The 22,525-nt window shown below is 39.0% G+C and overlaps 1 pseudogene across 1 annotated transcript; it reads left to right on the forward strand.

Moving 5' to 3' along the window:
- The first annotated feature begins 11,095 nt into the window (after positions 1 to 11,095).
- Positions 11,096 to 13,385, forward strand: LOC143882532 (protein neprosin-like; annotated as a pseudogene). Its single transcript, XR_013252258.1, has 3 exons — positions 11,096 to 11,231; positions 11,725 to 11,778; positions 11,873 to 13,385. The product of XR_013252258.1 is annotated as a protein neprosin-like (transcript).
- Positions 13,386 to 22,525: the final 9,140 nt, after the last annotated feature.

Here is a 22,525-nt window from a genome sequence, read left to right on the forward strand (position 1 = left end):
CCCCACGGGGAATATCTAATCCCCATCCCCTCCCCTTCCCCGCCCCGCATCCTTCGGGGACAATCACTTTACTTTCTCATTTTACTTTTTTTAAATGTTAGGTTTAAAACTAAAGATTTGCTAGAGACAATCACTTCAGGCATGTTGCGGCTTGGCTGTTGTTGCATGTGAGTGTAGCCACACAACCCACATAGGCTAAGATTTTGTCTTATTCATTTTATTAACCTGGGGACAAAGGTGGTTGCTCTCAGATTCATTTAATTGATCACTAGTCCCTAGCAGATCCCTAATTCCCAATCCAACCTGCCAAAAAGTACTGTACGTGCCACACCATAGGAAGATCCAAACCGTCCATTTGATAGGCACACCATACTACTATAGGCATAGGATGATCCAGACCTTCCACTTGATGGGCACATCGTAGGATGATCCAAACTGTCCATTTGATGGGCGGCCACAACGTAAATAGGTTCTGGCCCAAAAATCATTTCCATAGGATAATCCAACCCTCTGTTCTATAGAGGAATTGCATATTATGGTACCTTCTATAGATCGGAGGGTTGCAATCATCCTATGGAAATGATTTTTGGGCCGCAATCTATTTACGTTGTGGCCCATCAAATGGACAGTTTGGATGATCTATGGTGTTGCCTGTAAAGTACTTTTAAATTGTAGCCTATCAAATGGACGGTTTGGACCATCCTATGGCGTAGCCCATACATTACTTTTTGAAAAATAATGGACTATACGAGTGCACACCACATAAAATCTCATCACTCATCAGAGAGATGTTGCCTTTATTTTGGGGAGGGAGATTTTCAAAGAATTTAATGTTGCCTTACAGTGATGGTTCGAGGGAGAGATTTTAGGGATTTCTAAGGGTAATATACTAATATAATGAGGGACAATGCCCAATGGATTATGGGTAAAAGAAAACACGAAAAGCTATGTCAGGGACAAAACTGTACTAATGGAAATTTTGGGAGAATCTTGTAGATATGTTTTGATCCAAGGGGTTTCTAGTAGTTTTCCCAAAAAAAAAAAAACACTTAAAAAAATACAAGAAAAAAATGGCATTAATACGGGGCGGAGCGGGACCAACTTCATCCCCTTCTCCTCCCCTTCCCCGCACCGGGGAATTTTTTAAATCTCCTTCCCCTTCCCCTTCCCCTTCCCCACTCAAATCGGGGAATCCCCTCCCCAAGCGGGGCGGGGCGGATTCCCGCTTTTCCGGGTGAAATTGTCAGCCCTAACTGCATTCGGTATGCTTAGTCACGACTTGCCAAAGACTCTTACCAAAGAGATTTATGCCCTTTTTGCAGCATTCAAAATAGGTAAATCTGTGGACCCCGATCCGAGAGAGAGGTTGTGAGGGACGAGCCCCACACGCTAGCAGTCTCAGGATCATCCACGTGAATGGAGAGCTCTACCAAGGAACTCTCGAAAGAATGTGCCTCTCACAGCATGAGTGGCGATACAAAGGGAGATACCTCTCGATTCGGGGACTAGCCCAGATTCGAGGCGTACCTTAAACAAAGAAGAGTCGCCATCCAAGGAAGTGGGCCAAGGATCCCATACTATGCTCTGCTGCAACGGATAACCAGAGATATAAAAGAGGGTTCATGCCTGGTTACGAATTCGGGAGGTCTAAAGAGCACCTCATCAGCCCAAGTGCAAGCACCTGGTCTCTTATGCCATTTATTATTGATTTTGAAGAGTTTTGAGCGAAAGTCATGTGAAATGAGAACGCAAATCTCCGAGAAGACATCTATCTAATCATACATGTCTTGGAGGAATAATAAGCACACATAAAAGAAATAAAAGAAGTGTCACCTGAGAATAACTAGGTTATGAGTGTCATACCTAATTGGTGTCTAAGTTCTGGTGTGCAAACGCATGCATGCTACAGCTAAAAGTATAGGATCTGTACATGAAAGTAAGAAAACACAGCAAAACACACAACATAATTCAAATCTATACACGACTGGACAAGACGAATCCTAAAACTCTAATGTAGGACTTGACTCGGACCAAGATGGCCATCCATCCCAGCTGCTCTACGTATCCCGGCCTCGGAAAGAATCGGAGTCAACGTAGTTCGATGCCCTATTCTAAACTACTATGCCTAACCATCTAGAACTGCTATCCTAGACTCGATCCACTAGATTCGACTGATTTTTAAAGCTTTTTGTACGATTGCTTAAATTCAAGTGAATTGTAATTTTTAGGACTCTCTATATGCCCTAACTAATGCAAGTTGATTAGCCTTAAGCTAATGCAGGTGAGCCCTACATCCTATGTGTAACTAGGCCGTGCATTCTAAAAAAAACCATGGGCTGACTATATGCTTCCTAGTCTAGCCATCGATTTGACTAAGTATCTAACCGATCAACTTGAGGCCTCCTAACTCTAGGGACACTCACGCGACAGGACACACCATATCAATACAAATCAGGACAGACTCCTAACTCTAAGACATCCCAAATAGCTAGGACAGACTCCTAACTCTAAAGGAAGATCTTTTTGAAAATGGTTTGAATATTTTTGTATTTTTGGAAGATTTGAAATGTTTATTTTTAAAGGTTTGGCTGGACCTAGGATGTGAATCCCAAGCTGCACTACGTACCCTGTTGAAAGGGATCAAGCCAACGTAGTTCGGAACAGATTTCCTAACTACTCCTAATAACTCAAGATTTTTGAGATTTTTGGTTTTTTATATGTTTTTGATGTTTTTGACACAAGAGGATTGAATCCTATCATCATAAGGGCAGGACGGACTCCTGAATATCCCACAAAGGTTGGACAGCATCCTATGCTTTGCGGGGAAAAAATGACAGAAACACGACTTTTCAAGGGTTGGACAGCATCCTATGCCTTGCAAGAGCGGGTAAAAACACATGATTTGATGAAAGGTTGGATGGAATCCTAACCCCTATGATGATAGAATTTGATTCCTGAACAAGAGGACTAACTCTCTAGACTAAGGACGGATTCCTATGCTAGTGGACTATCAAACTAAGATAAAGCTCAGAAGTAATAAGGAAAAAGAGACCTTGTGCATATTTGGCAAAGGTAAAACACCTAGCCGGGCCGGACAGCTACCTAGCCCTAGGGTGCAACAAATGTGCAACCCAATACCCATAAGGGTAGGGGTATGATGCCAAGCCGAGTAGGGTGTTCTCCCAAAACCAAACGACGCACAAAGAGGAGGTTTAGCAAGAGAATGAGACTGGGTAAATCTCTTAGACACAGAGGTAGAATAGAGAAAAATGCTAGCAAAACTGGGCAAGTCTTCTAAGCACAAGAATGGGCTCCAAGAGAGGTGCTGACGAGACATGGCATGTCTCCTAAGGGTGAACTCACTAATGAGACAAAGCTTGTCTCTAAAGAGTATAACTTTTCTTACATGAGACATAGCCTGTCTCCCTAAATTGGGGCTCTAAATGACAATGTTTAAGGGTATCTCAAAAGACTAGGCACGTCTTAAAAACAAACGAGGGGAGGGCTACTCGGACTAAGAGAGTCCCCTAAGGATGGGCTTAGGCTAGCGCCTTCATCGCCCTTGCAATGAGAGGGGATTCTAATATCTAAAGAAAATTAACAGAAATCTATAAGACTGTGTTAGTCTATCAAAGAAAGAAGAAAAAGCTATCAGATAATCGCAAATTCCATTCTATTCTTATAAAAATAAATCAAGTGCTGAGCAAAGAATAATTTTCAATAAAAAAAATACACAATCTTTAGCAATCATAAAATGATAAACAACATTAATTAGTCCAGACCAGCCGCTGGATAGCCTAATAAAGTAAAAGAAAACAATATCAAACACTTCTATGCCCAACCACAAACACCACCCCAATATGGGGATGAAATCAGATGATGCTAAAGTAATAATCTGATATCATATACACATGATAATATTTCTATATCCCGCCTTGAAATCAGACAGTACCCATGTCGATAATATCGAATAGAGTAGTCATCTGATCTCCTTCTTCCTATTAAACAATTTATTTAAATAAAAAGGAATGAGTATAATAAGCTTTGAGATAATCTCACCTGAACAATCCATTTATTACCGTCTTCGAACCCTAACTCAAAGCTTAGTATGAAAGAGAAGTATTAAAATTCCAACTGAGTTGTTGTCATGTCCTGACAATTGTATCAGAATCATTTTATTTTGAACTTCCCAATGACTATGAAATCACAAATAAAACTTCTGGTGAAAATCCTAGCAGCATCTACAAAGAACAAAGATCTAAAATCCTTGACATTTTATCTCATATGTATTCAAACACGAATTTAAGAGATGAACTTGTGCGGTTTCAAAATCTGCTAAATACATACACATGTTGAGACTTTTCTAAACATTTAAATGTACAATTCAAAACAAATGTAAAACCTCAAGGACCTAACAAACTGAACAGGTAAAACCCAAATATTCTTCAAGAATGAACATATGAAACCAACAGAACTACTACTCCTTTCTTTCTTTACTATCTTCAAACACACTATCAATGGCAAAAATAGCATCCACTTCCATTAACCATGAAAATAAAGATGAAAGAAATTGTGAAAATACTATTACCTGCAAATGAAAATGATAGTACTCTTGATGATCTGCTATTTGAAGAAGATGCTCAGATTTCACCTTGAAAGAATGACCATAACAATTGCTCTCTTATGATATCTTTGCAAAGGCAAAGATTTCCCACAAAAAGATGGCAGTAGATTTGCGGAGACGGAGAAATTTGCAGATCTGACCGGAGAAAAACGGAATTCGTTCGAAATGTTCAGATCTGACTGAATGAAGGAATTCGCTAAAGATCCGCCAGATCTATACAAGATCAACGGACCCGAAACGGTATAGATGATGATGAAATCTAGGATAGGGCTGCCGGATTCCGGCAAAATTCACCGGAGAAGATGAATATCTCTCTTTTTTATTTTCCAGATCCGAGCTTCCCTCTACTTGAAACTCGAGTTTTCAAGAGACAATGAAAGAGATAATGGTGATGGATGATCAAGAAGGTGAAGAATGGCTGCCCGGAGAGGAGATCGGCCTAAAAAAATGGCTGGATGGCCGGATTCTGGTGGATTTGGTGGATGAAGTGGCAATGGTAGAATGAAGAAGAAGATCGAGATGGAGGTAGAAAATTGGCCGGAGATCAGAGAGGATTGCCGGAGAAGATGACCGGAATTGAGATTGCAAGGGCAGACATGCAATAGAGGGTTTGAAATTTAGGGAAAATTACAAATCTAAGAATCTCAGAGGAGCTAGGGTTTGGATTTTGATAATAGAATAGGTTACAAAGGTTTGTGGAAGAAGAATCTGTCGAAAAATGATCGTAATCTCACCGGATTTCGATCGGAGAAGAAGACAGGTTTAGGGTTAGGCTCGATTTTCTCTCCCTCTCTCTCCCTCTGTGCGATTTTCTCTCCTCCTCCTCTATTTTTTCAGATCTGTGTTCGTCGGAGCTTGACCGGAGCTGGTGAATGACGATTGGATCTCCGGCAAGATCGCCGGAGAAGAAGACCGAAAGCCTCTCTCTCTCTATCTCTAATTCTCGGTTAAGGTTTCACATCTGATGAAGATAGAAGACTTGCTAGGGTTTGATGAAGTATGGAGAAAAGAAAGAAGATCTGACAGAAAATGGCCGGAATCCGGTGAAGATCCGGCTAGAGAAGACGATTGGAGAAGATGGGTTTATCTCTCTCTCTCTCTCTCTCTCTCTCTCTCTTTGTTATATCTCTTCTTCTTTTTTAAAAGCTTTGATTTTCGTTTTTATAGAAAATTTTCGGAATTGATATTGGCACTCCGTTGATGGGTGCACAAAAAAATGATAAGGAGCGCCCGTAACTTTTGTCCTATTCGGCCCAGGTTCGGCCCCATCCAGATAATCCACCCCCCTTCTGCGAACTTGCACCACGACCTTGCTTGACTCGTTCGCTAGGCAAACGAGGTCGGATTTCGACGAAATTTTGCAGGGAGCTAGCTGGGACCCTAACCAAGCTTATGGTGAAGTTTGGTACCCTAGCTCATTCATTTGATGGTTTTTTCTCAAACTTGGAGGGTTTAGGGCACGATCAAAATGGGGTGTCTACAAAATCCAACGCCTGCCCCCTCACTGTTGACTACGTACACCACTACTCTACGAGGTTAATTCCCTTCCTCTCTCACTCTCCCTGCCCCTCTTTCAACACTTGGTAATCAATGGTAAGCTGATATTCCATGAAAAAAAATTCATGGTCGCAAAACATGGCCTAAATGTATTATGCAGAGCACATATAAAATGAATCCCTCCTTTACTTTTTTTCGGGACCAATTAAAATTGTTTTCTTAAGTTTTGGGGTTGAACGAAATCGTTTTCGGGTCTCTCACTGTTCTTTGTGATCATAGTTGCGCACTTGTCGGGCGTTCTCAGGCCCCAGTGGAATTGCAGATTGCAACGAGGTGGAGATAAGATCCGTTTATCTATGAATACGACTACTTGATGATATATAACATCCTTGATCACGTAATAGTAGAGGAGGAGTGGGAGAGTGACCCACTGAATGTGATAAAATGGTTGAATTGTTGAGATTATGGATCGAGTATAAGGATCCTCCTTCTCTTTCCATCATGTAAGAAGATCAACGAACAGTCACGCGGATAGGTTAATAAGGGAAGGAGCCTTTAGGGCGACATTGGAATTGTTTGATTTTCTCCCCCTTTACATGTGATCCGCTATATTTTTGTTGGGAAAACTACAGATACACCCCCTCAACTTTCTAACATTTTTGTCGTTGATGACTTCGAAAAATCATGGTTATTGTTGAAAATGTCTGAAAGTTGAGTAGGTGTATCTGTATGTTTCTCTTTTTTTTTTTTTATTACTATCGGGGTGTAGATCGTGTTGATCCACCAATTCTTTCTTCTTCAGATTAAGACAATTCTTTACCATTCAAAAAACAACCAAAGAGTCTCACACCGTACTCTAAGGCATAATTAAAAAAATTAGCTATTAAAAGTTTTATTAATGATTTTGGCAATTAAAAGTATTTTTCCTGAATATTCTCTAACTGCTCGCTTATAATGGTTATTGCACCATAAATCGGGTTGGGTTCCGGTTCACCCTTCTCGAGTTGAGGTCATATCAGGTCGGTTTATGGTTGAAGAATTTCTCTCTCGAGTTGGGTTAGGGTTAGCCTAAACCAGACCCAACCCAAGCCATGTTGCACCATAGTGACCTTATTTGCTATAACTTTATTAACATCTCAACGAATAAAATACTAATATGGATAAATTAGTGGTCAATTTAGACAATTAAATTATGTTTAACAAACTTTTGCATGATCGGTCTATTGCGGGTCCTGTGATCACTTATATGTCTTCTTCGCACGACATTATGTTGCTGCTTTTTCACAGAACACGTTAATAACGTGACAATCGATCTTGACCATCCGTCATATGACTTCCAAATCGAATGTTTCACATTGATTAAAGTACCCAAATTAATCTGGAAAAGAGCCTATCGCTTAGGCTGTAAAAGGCTTGATGCAAAGAACTCTCTATCTTTATTCTTTATTCTTTTTCTATTTTTAGATACGACCCAAAAAACATATCATTCTCACGCTTTTGTCCTTTTTCATTTTTTAGTAAGACTACTGATATTGGAATGCTAGATGTTAAGCATTTCAATTTTCAAATTTCCGATCTCTAGAGCTTTCTATAATGGAGATGGTCTATGGGTTACAGACTTACAGCCTATTTATGTTCTGTGCCCACCGGATGAACGGTTTGGTTCATCCTGTGAACTGGGCCCACTTACATTTTGAAAAATACTACTTACAGACATATAAAGGAAAATGATATCAATACAACCTTGTTTTGTTATTTGCACGGTCCTAGCTCGTCTTTTAGTATATAAAGAGCCGTCAAGATGTTTGGCAAAAACCTCTCACAAGGCAATTAAAAAACGAAAAGACAAGCTATGACTGTGCGAATAACAAAACATGGTTGTGCTGATGTCATTTCCCGATATAAAAACTCTTTTCTAAAGGTTCCACTTCCTTCAACTAGTTTCACTTAAAACTGTATGTAAAAACTTGTTTTACACCAATTTGGCCCCAAACTGCGCGAAAAGCAAAGCTCGTTCGACTCGTGCTTCTGTAAAGGGAAGCACGAGCCTCACTCCACTGCTGCGAGAAAGTCAAGCAGCAGACTGAGAAAAGGAACAGCGGCCGGTATTGGACGAAGGGAAAGCTGCCCCCCTATTATGTAAGGTAAGGCCTCCTATCACGCCTTACTTAATAGAGCCCCCCCTCTCACATAAGGCGTAAGGGCCCCCCTTCTAGTATAGGGCTTTATAGGGCCCCGCAAGCGCCTGATTTGGAAGCTGGGGCTTGCTGGGGATTCTCTTTCATACTCCTGGTATTATAACATTAATGGACCTTCCCTATATATATAAATAAAGAAATAAATAGATATTAGTTTGCACAATAAAAAGAAAGAAGAGAAAGAATTGGGAGTTGGCACCTACATAACTGGTGCTTGCTTACCAAGCCATCCTGGCCAGCTCCTCCAGTTCGGATTATTCGGAAAAAAAACACTTTCGGAGGAATCTGCATTTTCATTTCCGAATAATAAAATGAGTATTACCTGGTCAAATCACATCACAATGAAACAGAATGATAACACTAGGGCAGGGAATACAAATGGTGGTTCCTCTAACTCAAGCTAAGCTAAACTACCGGGGCTTGGCCTAACCTTTGGCTCTGATACCACTTGTCACGGCGCTAAGTCCTTCAAGCCCACAAACCGCGGTACCCTGCTAACGGTCCGCTGTAGCAGAGTAAGCTGAAAAAGCCCTTTATATCTTATTAGTAAAGCCTAAACGTCCTTATTGAAAACTAAAGCGCTAACGAGCAAGAAAAGGCCCCTTACTATAGATAGGCTAACGCGCCTTACATCACATCACAAAACAATAGCTAAAAAAGGCACACTTTCTTAGGGCTATCGTTGGGCCATCAAATCTCAAAACCCTACCTATCACCCCTGCAATAGATTAAAGGTAGTCTGGATTGAAGAAATTAAGGGGAAGGTTTGGGAGAGAGATCCAAAGCGGTGCAATAGAAGATTCAAACCGCGGATCAAACCAAGGAGGGACTCTTCTCTGCGATTAGGGATCCAAATCTTCATCCGTAGCAAAAGGAGAATCAGCTGAAACAAGAGACGCATTGGCATCCAAAGAAGCAAGGGTGAGCTAAAACCCTGCATTCAATAATGGCATAAAAATAAGACTAGTTGGGCTTTTATAAAGCAAAGCTAAAGCAAGGAGAAGCGATTTGCATACTTGAGGGAGGCTTTGCCGACCGATCTTTTAACAACTAATGTAACTTCAACCTCTCAAAGGTTAGTGAAGTGAGGCGAGCGGAGTGAGGATTAGGGACCGAACGAAACGCCTCAAACAGCGCATTTTCAGCTCTTTAACCCCTGCTTCTCCTTTTAGCGAACTAATCCCTCTCAAAGGTTAGTGAAGTGAGGGAACGTAAGAGTCTTTTTCTTTCGAAGTAAAATTGGCGTAAAACAAAATTTTCTCCCATTTATAAGGTAAAAATGAGTGTAAAATTTGTTTTATCCCACTTTACGATGAAAAAATCAATGCGGAGCACAAATGAAATATGGGATTTGCTAGCGTCCATCACAAAAGGCATTTTGTCCTATGGCCTGTTGCATGTGAGAGGGGTTTTTGTGTGTTCTGTTGGTTTCAACTAAAACTCGCTGTGTTTGTTGTAAAAGAAACCGCAGTTAGTAATGGAATCCCCTGCCGGCTCTGTGAAATACTCGCTTGGCCGAGGGCAGTGATATAAAGATAATAATCGACGATGTAGAAAAAGGATTTAATGCGAAGGGATACGATTGTCTTTAAAAATTTAGCATGGTTTCCTTTCTTTTCAGTCACTGAGAAATCAAACGAACACAGTCCAAGTGAACAGAGCCCAGAGATCTTACTTGATTTCCCCATTGCTTTTACTATTTACATTGTTTAAATGGTCGATATTTGCAAAAAGTTTCCTTTCTTTTCAGTCAATGAGAAATCAAATGAACACAACCCAAGTGAACGGAGCCCAAATATCTCACTCAATTTCCCCATTGCTTTTTGGGATTTTTCCAAAAGAAGTAACCTAGTTTGCAGTATTTACAAATAGAGTAACATACTTTGCTAATTTGCAAAAAGAGTAATAAAAGTTGGCCATTTTTTTTATCAATCGACTCCTAAATATCTTAAATCGACTCCCCATGTGATACGACCAACTATATCGTTTTAGAAGTAGCGCTTTACTAGCCTTACTACGAAAATCAGCTCAGACCCCCTCCCCTTTTGTAGATGGAGTAAAGTTGACAATATTACCCTTTATTTAAGGAATGCCAGGGGTGGCATTATGATCTTCCCTCACCTCCTTGCTTTTCATAGTTTTTATATTGTGTCAGCTTACATAGTTCGATATTTTTCAGAAAGTACTACACAGCTCACACTATAGGATGATCCAAACCGTCCTTTTGATGGACCACAATGTAAATTGGTTGTGACCTAAAAATCATCAGATGGGCTGTTTGGATCTAACCTATGGTGCGGGCCATGTAGCAATGATAGGATCTTTACATTGTGGCCCATCAAATGGACAATTTGGATCATACTATGGTGTGGGCCGTATAGTAAAGCTAAGATCATCTTATGGAAATGATTTTTTGGGCGCAACCTATTTACATTGTGGTCTATCAAATAGACGGTTTAGATCATCCTATGGTGTGTGCCGTAAAGTACTTTTTTGATAAATTCTTAACTATGCAAACTTAGACCATATAAAAACTCAAAAAATGAAGGAGCATTAGAAGATCATAATGCCACCCCTAACAAAGTCCTTTGAATGTTGGAAATAATCGGGTACTAGGCAATACTCTGAACTATTAAGCCCATCTCTCGGTTGAAGCCAGGCAAAAATGGGGACTTTTTTCCCTCTCCGTAAAGGGCATTGTTGTCCTTTTATAACATTGAAACGTCTAACATGTGCTTTCCACCAGGATATCGGGTACTCTATTTGCAAAAACAAGGCCAAATGAAAAACCGCTTGCTTTTACTACTCTCGCACTCATCTCTCTCTAAACGTTTCTAGTGTTTCTGAGTGGAAGCAAACATTTTTCTAGGGTTTCTGAGGGCAAAATGCATGCAATGCGAAACGCTTTCCATGTTAGTATGTCTCCCCCCTTCTCTTCTGATCCTCATCTCTCGATCGATTTTTCTCTGTATATGTTTTTGTGTTTTAGTTGATTTTGATAGGTTAGGCGAGTTTGAATTGCCGGGTTATTATCTGTCTCTCTAGAGGGATTAGTGTTAGGGTCTAAATATGAATTCTTAGATGGGTTTTTTTATTTATTTTCATTGCTAATGCTTGTTTTGTAAAGGAGAATCTTTTTCTTTTTACTCGATTCTGTTAATGTGAATGTTGTTTTTTTTTTCTCTACTTTTTAAAGAGTGATTCGGAAATCATGGTCAGAAATTCAAGGTCGGTGTTTCGTTTTTTTGGGTTATGTAACTGTTAGAGAGAAGAGAAAGGTGGGATTTTTTTTTCCAAATGAAAATGTTTTTGGTGTTTCTGAAACAATGGGAAGATTCTTGTAGTTGGTCTTCCCTTTTCCCATTTTTCAAATTTTTATTTATTTTCTTCATTTTTTATGGGCAGGATCCTCCTCAAAGACCTACGGCTGCTGTATCTCTTTTGATGTTCACTCCTCAGGTCAATATCTTTCTTTCTTACTTGCTCTTTTTCTTCTTCTTTTGTTTCCATATATCTGTTTACTTAATTTCGGTATATATGAATTATCTGCCAGAAGTTTCTCAATCGTTGGGTTATGAGTTTGAAGGGAATGTTTTTGCTACTTTTTCTACTACTTTCTCTTGTTCTGAGTGGCAATGTAGTGGAAGGAAATGGGAGAAATAGTGTATCTCGAGAAGAAGATTTAGAGCTTGAGAGGCAACTGAAGATTATCAATAAACCAGCGGTCTGGACTATTAAGACTGAATATGGACAGATCTTTAGTTGTGTTGATATAAACAAACAACCTGCTTTTGATCACCCCTTATTGATGAATCACAAGATCCAGATGAATCCAGGATATCTTCCAAAAGGGAATATAGATAAAAATATTTCATTGTTAAGTGTGTCGGTAGATATAGGCTTCAAAGATGGAGGGTGTCCAATATGAACAGTTCCTATTCGGAAGATTAGCAAGGAAGACCTAATAAGGGTTAAATCTGCCCCAAATTTTGGAAAAGTATATCCTTCAAATGCTCAGACCCCTTCAAGTGTTGATGCCAATTTTCACGTTGCATTTCAAGCTACATTGCGTGGCAAACGTTATGGATCAAGAGCCGACCTCAATATATGGGAGCCAAAAATTAGAGGAAGCCAAAATAGTGTTGCTAAAATTATAGTTCGTGATAGGTCACTTTATGACCGAGCAAACTCTATACAAGTTGGATGGGTGGTAAATAATGCCTTATACCATGACTCTCACGCTCACCTATCTGCAGCCTGGACGAGGGATGGTTTTGGTAAAACAGGTTTTGATGATGTTCTTTGCCCAGGTTTTGTACAAGTTTCCCATGATATAGCCCTAGGTGCCATTTTCGACAAAACTTCGGTCTACAATGGTAGTCAGTATTACTGTACAATCACTATCTACAAGGATCCATTGACTAAAGATTGGTGGTTATTATATGGAGACGATTATAAGAAGGTGGGCTATTGGCCAAAGGTACTCTTTAATTCTACATTGGCTCACTATGCTGATGCTGTTCAATGGGGAGGGATTGTATATAATGCCGGTGTTGAACCTTGGCCTGAGATGGGGAGTGGCCACAAACCAGCTTATCTTCAAGAATACCGATACGCAAGTTACATTGGACGCATTAATCTAATAGATAAAAAAGGCAAGGCTGAAGAAGTAATCTCTGATTATCTTTATAATTATTTTGATTGCGGAGACTGCTATGAAATTTGGGGTACTGGAGAAACACCTCAAGGGGGTTATGCTATCTTTTTCGGGGGATCTGGTGGAGATTGTGGAAAATGCTAGATTCAGTTGAATCAGCTCCTTTGAAGGACTATGTCTCTGAACTTATGCAATTAATGCAAATATTTTAAGCATATAATAACTCAAGCATTAGCTATTAAATTATAAAAAAATCGGTATATATGTAGTGGGTATTTGGGTTTTGATCTGCTTTCTTAGTCTATAATTGGAGCTATCCCATGCATTTATAATAACTCCCCATATATTTATATTGTACTCTTGATCATATTCATGTAAAAGAAAATAAAATTTGATTGGATTTGATGAAGTTCTCTTCTCCGATTTACCACTGTAAGTCAGATTATAATTGCCTTTATTAGATTCTGCATGTTTCTGAAATTTTGGGAGGAAATCGGCTGCATTCTATGTTGCATCAGTACAGATACGGGTATTGAAATCCAACATGGGTATCGAGTGTCGGATTCGCCAAACCTCGAAAAGAAGGATTCGTGGATTCACCAAAATATTTTAATCAATTCTAAATTTTTATTTTTATTACATAATAATATGATTGTCACAAGTAATATATTGAAACTACCCAACAAAAAGGTAATATATTGAAACATAATATTTTATTTCCATTTAAGAAACTTACTATTAGGATGGGTAAAACTCAAAACATGTGTTAATTGTAAATTTGTGGTAGTGGTATTCGTTAGAAGAATCCATGTAATATAGGCTGCATTTAGTTTGATCAGTGCCAAGCTAAATGGATTTAGAATTTCATGCCTATCCTACTTGAGATTGTCACTTCAGAAATGAAAATTCCTGTACAAGGAATTTCTGATCTGAGTTGGTGAAGGAAATCTGATGGTGCCGGTTCAAAACTCCTGGATCTTGAAGCAATTCGGGAATCCTCTTAAGCATTTTTAATATTAATAAAACATGAAATACAGAGCTATCTTGAATGCATTTCCAAATTGCAATTGCTGACAAAACCGATCAGATATGGCTACAGTTGTTTCACAATTCGGTTTGTTCAATTTTCTCAATGTTTAAGGATACAGTAACATGTACCATTCAACAAAACAAAAAGGGATACAGTAGCATGCATGCAAGTGTAATATTTCAAGAAGCAAATGGTTTAAGATGGGATAAAACAGCTCTGTTAGGTGAAAAGTTCCGGTTTATCTCATTTGGGAATCTCTGGAAATTATGCTCGGTTTATCTCAAAACAATAATTCTGCCCCTCTATAGTTTGTTTATATTCGCCTTTCACCTTATTTGCAACTCATGTCATTTCCAATTGCTTTTGATTTTTAGCTTCGTTCAGTAACGTATGCCCATCTGCGACTTATTTGGCAGTTTCTTGTCCCTTTCTTTTCAATCTAAATGCCTGTGTCAGATTTCTCCACATTGCCATGCACTTTAGATCTCGATCACCACTTGTTCTTTTGTATGAACATGGCTTGAGGTGAAAATTTGATTAATGCTCTTGGTAGACTTTGGCTCAATTCAACTCAACTCAACAAAGCCTTTGTCCCAAACTAGTTGGGTTCTTGGTAGACTGTGTCTATCTTGGAAATTAACAAGTCAGCTTGAAAAAAGGAATTTGTGCCTTTGTAAGAGTTCAAGTTTATTGAAGAAATCAGTTCTGAACAGAAAGAGTCCTCGCTATTGGTATTTGAAAGTCAAATTGAACTTCACTCCTCCTTACCGATCACAGTTAGTGTGCTATAATTGATAAAGCAATTTTGGCTTAGAATTTTTTTTTTTTCAATCTTGGTTTAGAATTGTTAGTTCTTCATCGATTAGAAGACTCCATTAGTAGGCTAAAAGATTTGAAAAGGGTTGGTACAGATTCTTCCCAGCCACTGCACTTTATTGAGAGACCTTTTGGAGGCTGCATTTGGAAGCCAAATTTTAGTGACACTTCCCATTAACTATTGTGGACCATTAAGGAAATATAACAGCTCAGTTGGAGGAAGTTGTAGGAGTTCCTACTTCTCCAACCGACAACCCATCTAATCCTGTAAGTACAGAATTTCTGAACTTTATAGCACGAAGCCTCTCAACTCCACCTTAAATTACTACCAAATTGTTTCCGTGTCACTTACCCCTGCACCACAACCCATCATAGAAACTTTCTTTTCTCTCCTGGATTCTGTCAAAATTAGAATTAGAGATTGCTGTGGGAACCATCTTTCTTATGGTTGTAAATTGATTCTCATCAAGCATTTCTTGTCAACAATACCTATTCATCGTGGTCATGTATTCAAAGATTCCTTGCTCAGTTATCAACCACTACTTGGAAAATCTTTTCCAAATTTTCTTATTTCCCTCTCTAGATTGTTGTTATGCCAATTCCCTGGAACTTGGTTTTCAGACCAATTGCCGAAGGGGAAATTCGTAGGATCAAAAAAGGAAATCTAGCTCGATTCTTGAAGATCTGTTGGCTAGCAATGACATAGAAGGAAACACCATCTCACAGTTCAAAACAATTGGCTCCATATGTAGGCTATGCACAAGCATCTCATCTTGGACTCTCACTAATTAAACCTGATAAATAACACCGAAAATATGGAAACAAGATAAATTTAGATCTTTCAATTAACTATATGTTGATTTGTGTCCAATATGACAAATTTCTTAAAAGGATTACCATGACACACGCTTCTACTTGACTCCCTGAAAAACACAACATTAGTTACACTAATGTATTGAAGAGTAAAAACTTTTCATGTCCCGGGTGGCATCCTGATGGCCACTTCTCTAGCATGGAGTTAGACTATATTCTATTATACCCATATAGTTCAACATGGATATAATATTCTTGAAAGACACATGCCTAATGCTTAGCTTGACTATATTTTATTATACCTGCACTTACACACTGCTAGTAGACTACCACTACCACCAATACCCTTGCGCTTTGACCAGGAACCCGGTCCTCATCCCCACATAACTTGTTTTAAATTTCTCATTGCGTCGAGAAACAATCACTATGCAAATAAATTAAGGTTAAGATACTCTTAGTACTGGAACCTTTCCTCATGGAAAATGAGATTTTCAGCATTTGGCCAACTCATTTCCATGAAACAAATACCCAGTTTCTAAGGAAAATTGCAACCCTATTATATATCAAAATGTAGACCCCATATTCATTACAAAAGCCTCCAGAAATCAAAGAGCTTGATGATGAAAAATTTTGGTGCATGGCCCATCTAAAGATGATATTTGACTTGAATTGTAAGCAAATGGCCGCCCACATTGCTCCATAAAAACACATTGTTCTTGTGTTTTTGTATGTCGGCTTTATATTTGCTAATTGCTATGTTAGATATATTTGTGAGTTTGTTTGTTTGCCAAATAAAAAAACTTATAATAAGATGGTTACAATTTAAGAATAGTAAATGGTCCCACATTCAATTAGAGACAAGTGAAATAGACTCTCAGCGAAGTAATCATCGGAATGCCTGGTTGTCTGTGGGGATGATATCCCCATTCCTACATTTTGATAATAGCACTCCTTAGTCAACTTTTCCCTTGCGATGCTGATGGCTTCTCGAGAAATAATTGTAACGCAGAAACGCATATATTGGAGAGAGGAGTGACATTATCATAGATAGGGCTGCCTCTTTTCTAATTTTGACTCACTTAGTATTTAATTAGAAGTTGAGAATCTCTAGTCATGTTTCTCTTTTAAAAAATACAATGGCGCTATCAATGTTTTTCGCTCTCTTTCTGAAGCCAAAAACTAAGTAAGACTCAAAACCGTGAGCGTTCTTCTACCGAAAGAACACCAGACTTGTATTTCTTCTTTAATTGGCTCATGAGAGCTTTTAGGAAAATGTATTAACCTTTTGACAGCTCTTTAAATAATTAAAGACAAGATGGGTTAGCAGAAATATCAAAATATGACTGTGCTGATATCATTTCCCTTCTCAAATTCTCCTTTTCTCTTATTCTCTTTCGTTGAGTGGAGAAATTATATATATAATGGGTTAGCTTTTTCTCCTTTTCTCCTATTCTCCTTTTCAGCAGATTTTGTCTTATTCGTTTAATTTAGCTGAGGCGGCTGCTCTCTTATGCAACAGCCCATCCGCGAAATGCCTTTTGCAATAGTCACTACCAACTCCCATATATATAAGGGATTTGCTGGGACCATCGCAAGAGGCATTTCACAGACTGTCTGTTGCATGAGAGAGCAGCCACAGATGTTGTCTTCATTCATGATGTGGCTGCTCTCTAATGCAACAGACCGTCCGCAAAATGCCTTGTGCAATGGTCCCTAGCAAATCCCATAATATAAAACATATGTACTGCTTGCAAGTTGCAACAACCCAAGTAGGGCCCACTGGGAGACAAGAACAACAATTAAACTATGTCACGACTCTAGGGGTTCGTTTGGATGTACATAATGTAGAAGGAAAGGAAAACCTATCGCCATTTCTTTACTCTCTTTTTTGGGTTTTATCTGAGAGAGAAGTCAAACATAAAAAAGGGTTTTGCATTTGAAAATTTTAGAGGCGACTAGAAGACTCGTGTGAATAATAAATGGCAACCAAGGATGCTGAGAAACGGGTAACATGTCCTCTTCATTTACTTTAAATTTCCCAATTTCTGGTCCAACCAAATGGACCCTAGGAAAAGACTCTGCTAATGTGTCTTCACTTCCTAGTAGCTTTAAATATTTCAGATATATATTTGACAAGAGAATTTATACGATGGGTGGCCGTGAAAACACATGAAGTCTAAAAAAGTAGATACGGCCCACTCCATATGATGATCCAAACAGTTCATCTGTTTGGGCACAACGTAAATAGGTTGTGCCCCAAAAATCATTTCCATAGGATGATACTAAACCTCCGATCTGAACCGATCTGAATATGGAGTGCCCCAAAAATCATTTATGAAATCTTCTACAGATGAATGTATTGTCAAAAATCATTTGACAATACAGGATTGTTTGGGATGCTTTTAGCTTTTCCCCGTATGAAAATTGGATTTTTTTCTATACTTCCAAGAGACCATATTTAATGATTAAAATGCCATTGTCAAATATTTCTAGAAAATGTTCTTATCAACCCTAGAACAAGGGATTAGTATGATTTAATCAAGGGAGACTAGATTCATGGTGGCCCATAAGCTACAATCATGATATGAGATCTCGTATTGCCATCCATTTTTGTTTTAGGACCTCTTGGGATGCCATAAAAAATGGTTCTTATTTGTAAATATGTGATACGCAACCCGCAAGCGTGAGATCACTTTGAATCGTATTTGCAAATAGGACCTTAAGAGGATTCTTTGGAAGACATTAACTACATCATTTCTAAAGCTATTATAACTATTAACTTCAAAACCATTTCCTTGCATAACCAATATGCCCCGCCCTTAACTTTTGGATCCTTTTGGTGGACATAAGCATGTTCTTAAGAAAATAAGATACAAACTACATTAAAGAAAATTAGTAGCCGGGACGTGAGACAAATTTTACATGGTTCGAACTATGGCCTACATCCACGAGGTGCAAATCTCTTCGATTTTCTTCGCTATCAATGGCAACTATTATAAATCATTCAACAGAGCAATCACACAGCAAAAACCAAACACTCAAGAGCCCAAGAGAACCCGCTAGTGTGAGATCGCTTCTAATGAAAGAGAATAACCCTAAAAATGTGTAGGGGCGTAGGGCAATGAAAAGACCCTGACAATCAGACTGATTTTATTTGACTATAATTGGGTGGGACATAAACAGATTATAGGGGACTAAAACCATGGTTTTAAATTTCGACCGAAATTTCAGATTTCTGTCAACATCGAAACCGATATCGACAGTACCCAAAACAGTATCATATTTCAGAAATTTCGGTCTAAAATTTCCTTCTTTTTTTAAGATTTTGTCCAAAGTTTTATGAAATTCAAGCCAAAAATGTCAATTTTTTAATTATTTTTTATTTTCCAAAATTTCATTAAAAAAATTATTGTTCTTAATGGTGTCTCAGATTTCGGCCAAAATTTTGAAACTTCGGCCAAAATTTCAGTTTCGGTGAGGTCCAAAACATATAACATATAACGGTATTGAAATTTAAAACCATGACTAAAACTAGATCGGCTAAATGGGCGGGACCTAAACATATGATCTCTTTGTATGGAACCAAAACAACAAAATTAAAATTAAAATTTTGTATAAAATAATAATTATGCAAAATAATGGTAAGACCTAGGACACTTTGATGAACGCTATTCTTAATGGGACTATAATATACACACAAAATAGAAAGATCTGCGGATCCAATGGAGTAGAACTATGAGTTAAAATCACTACAAGAAATACACTAGCTGGCAGTAGAATATACCAACTCCCATAAGAAAAAAAATCTGCCGCTATCTGTCTTTAGCGACTGGAACATAGTCCATAGCTAAAATTGGCTTTGCTTAAGGACTATAGCAGCAGGTTTTGTGATGGTTAAACATTTGTCGCTATATATCTAGTAATATTGACAAAAAGTTGTCCCTAAACCAACATCAACTCAACTCAACTAAGCCTTTGTCCCAAACTAGTTGGGGTCTACAAAATGAAACCAACATCAACCATGTCGTAATTTATCTTAGCATTTACTTTACTTTCCCGCACTGTACTTTCAGTAGTTGTAGTTTCACTCCAAGAATTGAAGACCCAACAAGATGGAATCATTGTCTTCGGTTAGCATTTCTCCTTACACCTCTATCTTTCGCACTAGCGTTTGTTTGTGTTATCTTTTTAAGAGGTTAATCGGATACATGTTGATTGCATTCTACGAGCATCAACATCTCGTTTGTGTTCTGGCGTCGACGCTAATGCGACTTGATTTCGTTCCGCGTGTATCGATGTGTCACACATTCTGTGTGTATCAACGTTAAAAGTCATCACTGTGGCATTGCGTCATTTAAAAAGTCCTTTTGTAAAAGGCATTAGAGCTCAAGAAATGGTGTTCCCCTCTGTCTCATTGAAATCCAATCCCAAACCTAGGGTAGAAAGGTTGATTACTCCTAGAATTGAATTTTGGACTTTTTACAAATTGGCATGCCATCACAAACCACATGCTACTTGCACTGATCAACTGGTCTATCACACATGGGCATTCGCAGACAAAAACAATAGGATGTTTTTATTGTAGTGAATACAAATGGATCGTTCAACAAACATAGGAGAATCTTATCCGAATTGGGTCCATTAAGGCTTAACAGTGCTTCTATAAAAAACGACATGCTTAACAATGCCTTTTGTAAAAGGCATTAGTGCCCAAGATAAAAGGTGGCGTTCCCCTTGACCTCAATCTCCTTAAATCCAATCCCAGGATTCACAGGTTGATTACCCATATAATTGAATTCGCCTTCAATCACAAACCACACGCTACTCCTACTCGTAATGACCTACGGTTCTATCACACCCAGGCTTTTGCGGAGCGAAAACAATAAGATGTTTTTCTCGTAGTGAATTCAAATGGATCATGAAACAAATATAGGAGAATCTTATCCGAATCGGGTCCATTAAGGGTCTCAACAGTGCCTTGTATAACATACACAAGAATAGTATAGTGGTTACAAAAACCCTATTAGGGCCAACTTACGATTCAAAGGAGAAATAAGGAGAATACTGACTCTTAGTCGGCCAAGGGAGAATCCTGACTCTTGATGAAGCAAGTTGGTCAAAGGAGAAGACTCGTGAGAAGGACGTTCGTCCGTAGGAGAAGACTCTCTTATAACGAGTCTTTACGTTCGAAAACGTAGAAGTACTAAACGGGAAATCCAACAAAAATCAACCACTTGTAATTGTGGAGACTTAACTGATGCTAATGACCTTCAAAGTGATAAAGACACGCTTTTGAATCTCCGGAAACCATAAGCCACTAGACCTGGCAAAGAGTGACCCGGACCCGTGGGTCGACCCGGCAAGCCCGTAATTTCCGGGTCCGGGTCCACCATATGTGACCCGTTTCTAAGATGACCCGCTGGTCAACCAGGCCAGTAAAAACTGGGCGGGTCCGGGTGGACCCGCGGGTGACCGTGTAAACATAACAAGAGGTAAATAGTGACTCATCGCGAGTCAAACTTCTCTGCACGTGCTTTTGAAATTTGACTTGCAAGTTAATTCTATCGCTATGTTCCAGATGTGCTATTAGGTAATTTCTCCCTTAAATGGCAAAACTACCCCTCACATGCATGTGTATGTGCTACCTCTAGATGTGCCACACAAGGGAAAATGCAAAAAGAAAAAAAAAAAAGAAAACACCTCCAGATGTGCTACACAAATGTGGTAATTAGGTCCCACATTTGAATTATCTAAATCACCCATTTTGAGAGCCTTTGCTTTGGATCTTCTAAGCCAGAAAAAAAAAATCTCCCATTTTCCGTTCTAGCATTTTTTTTAAGATGGTCAAATTACTCAAAGATGGACGGTTCAGACCATTCAAATGTGGGACCTAGTGGGAGAAGCTTGGTCTCCAGTCCCAACCCATCACATGGACGGTTTGGATCATCCTATTATAGTGTGGCTGTGTCGGCATAAAAAAAGGAAAAAAATAAAAGAAAATAGAGAAAATGACCAAGAAAAAGGGCTTTGATATGACAATGACCTGTCAAGGGGAGAGAGTTGGAAATGACTAATATAAAGTCTTTAGGACGAGAATGCCCCTCACTCTACGTTTTTCTCTTTCCCTCTCCCTCTCTCTCTCTCTTTCCCTCTCTCTCTCCCCCTATCAAATCAAATTACAGGCTATGATGATTACTTTCAGCTGTTAGATTTTTTTAATTTGAGAAACCCAAAGCACTTAACATTATACACCCACCCACCTCTCTCTCTCTCTCTCTCTCTCTCTCTCTCTCTCTCTCTCTCTCTCTCTCTCTCTCTCTCTCTCTCTCTCTCTCTCCGGCGGTCTTCTCCGGCACTCTCTCTACCTCTCTCGCCGGTCCTCTCTCTCCCCGCCACCGGCACAAAAGAGGTCGGTACCCCTCTCACTGTGACTTAATTGAGAAAGGGGAAAAGAAGAGGAAGGGGAAGGGACAGCTAAAAGATGGAAAAATGAGAGAAAGGGGAAAGGGTTTCAAGAAAAATGATGTGGGTAGGGTTTAGGAGAGAAATGTAGGGTTTGCTAAGGAAGAAGAGGATCGAGGATGGAGGGAGGATGGATGGTGGATTTAGAGAAGAAAAAAACAAAAACAAATGAGGTTTTTGAGATGGAGGAGAAAAAGGGAGAAAGAAATTAAAATGAGTTCAACGAGTCGGTCCAGACATTATGCGCGCCTGGGCCGACTCTCTGAATTCCGAAAAAAAAATCAGAATTCCGACACAATTTTTTTTGCGTAATTTGGTTATTGCGGAATTCCGAGAATTCGGCAGAATTCCGCAGTAACATATTCATCTGTTGGGGTTCTGTATATGGCTACTGCGGAATTCCGAAGCTTTTCTCGGAATTCCGGGTG

The sequence above is a fragment of the Tasmannia lanceolata genome, unplaced genomic scaffold, assembly GCF_043159265.1.
Source record: "Tasmannia lanceolata isolate RefF3 unplaced genomic scaffold, GAP_Taslan_0.1 ptg000008l, whole genome shotgun sequence".
In the NCBI taxonomy this organism is placed as follows: domain Eukaryota; kingdom Viridiplantae; phylum Streptophyta; class Magnoliopsida; order Canellales; family Winteraceae; genus Tasmannia; species Tasmannia lanceolata.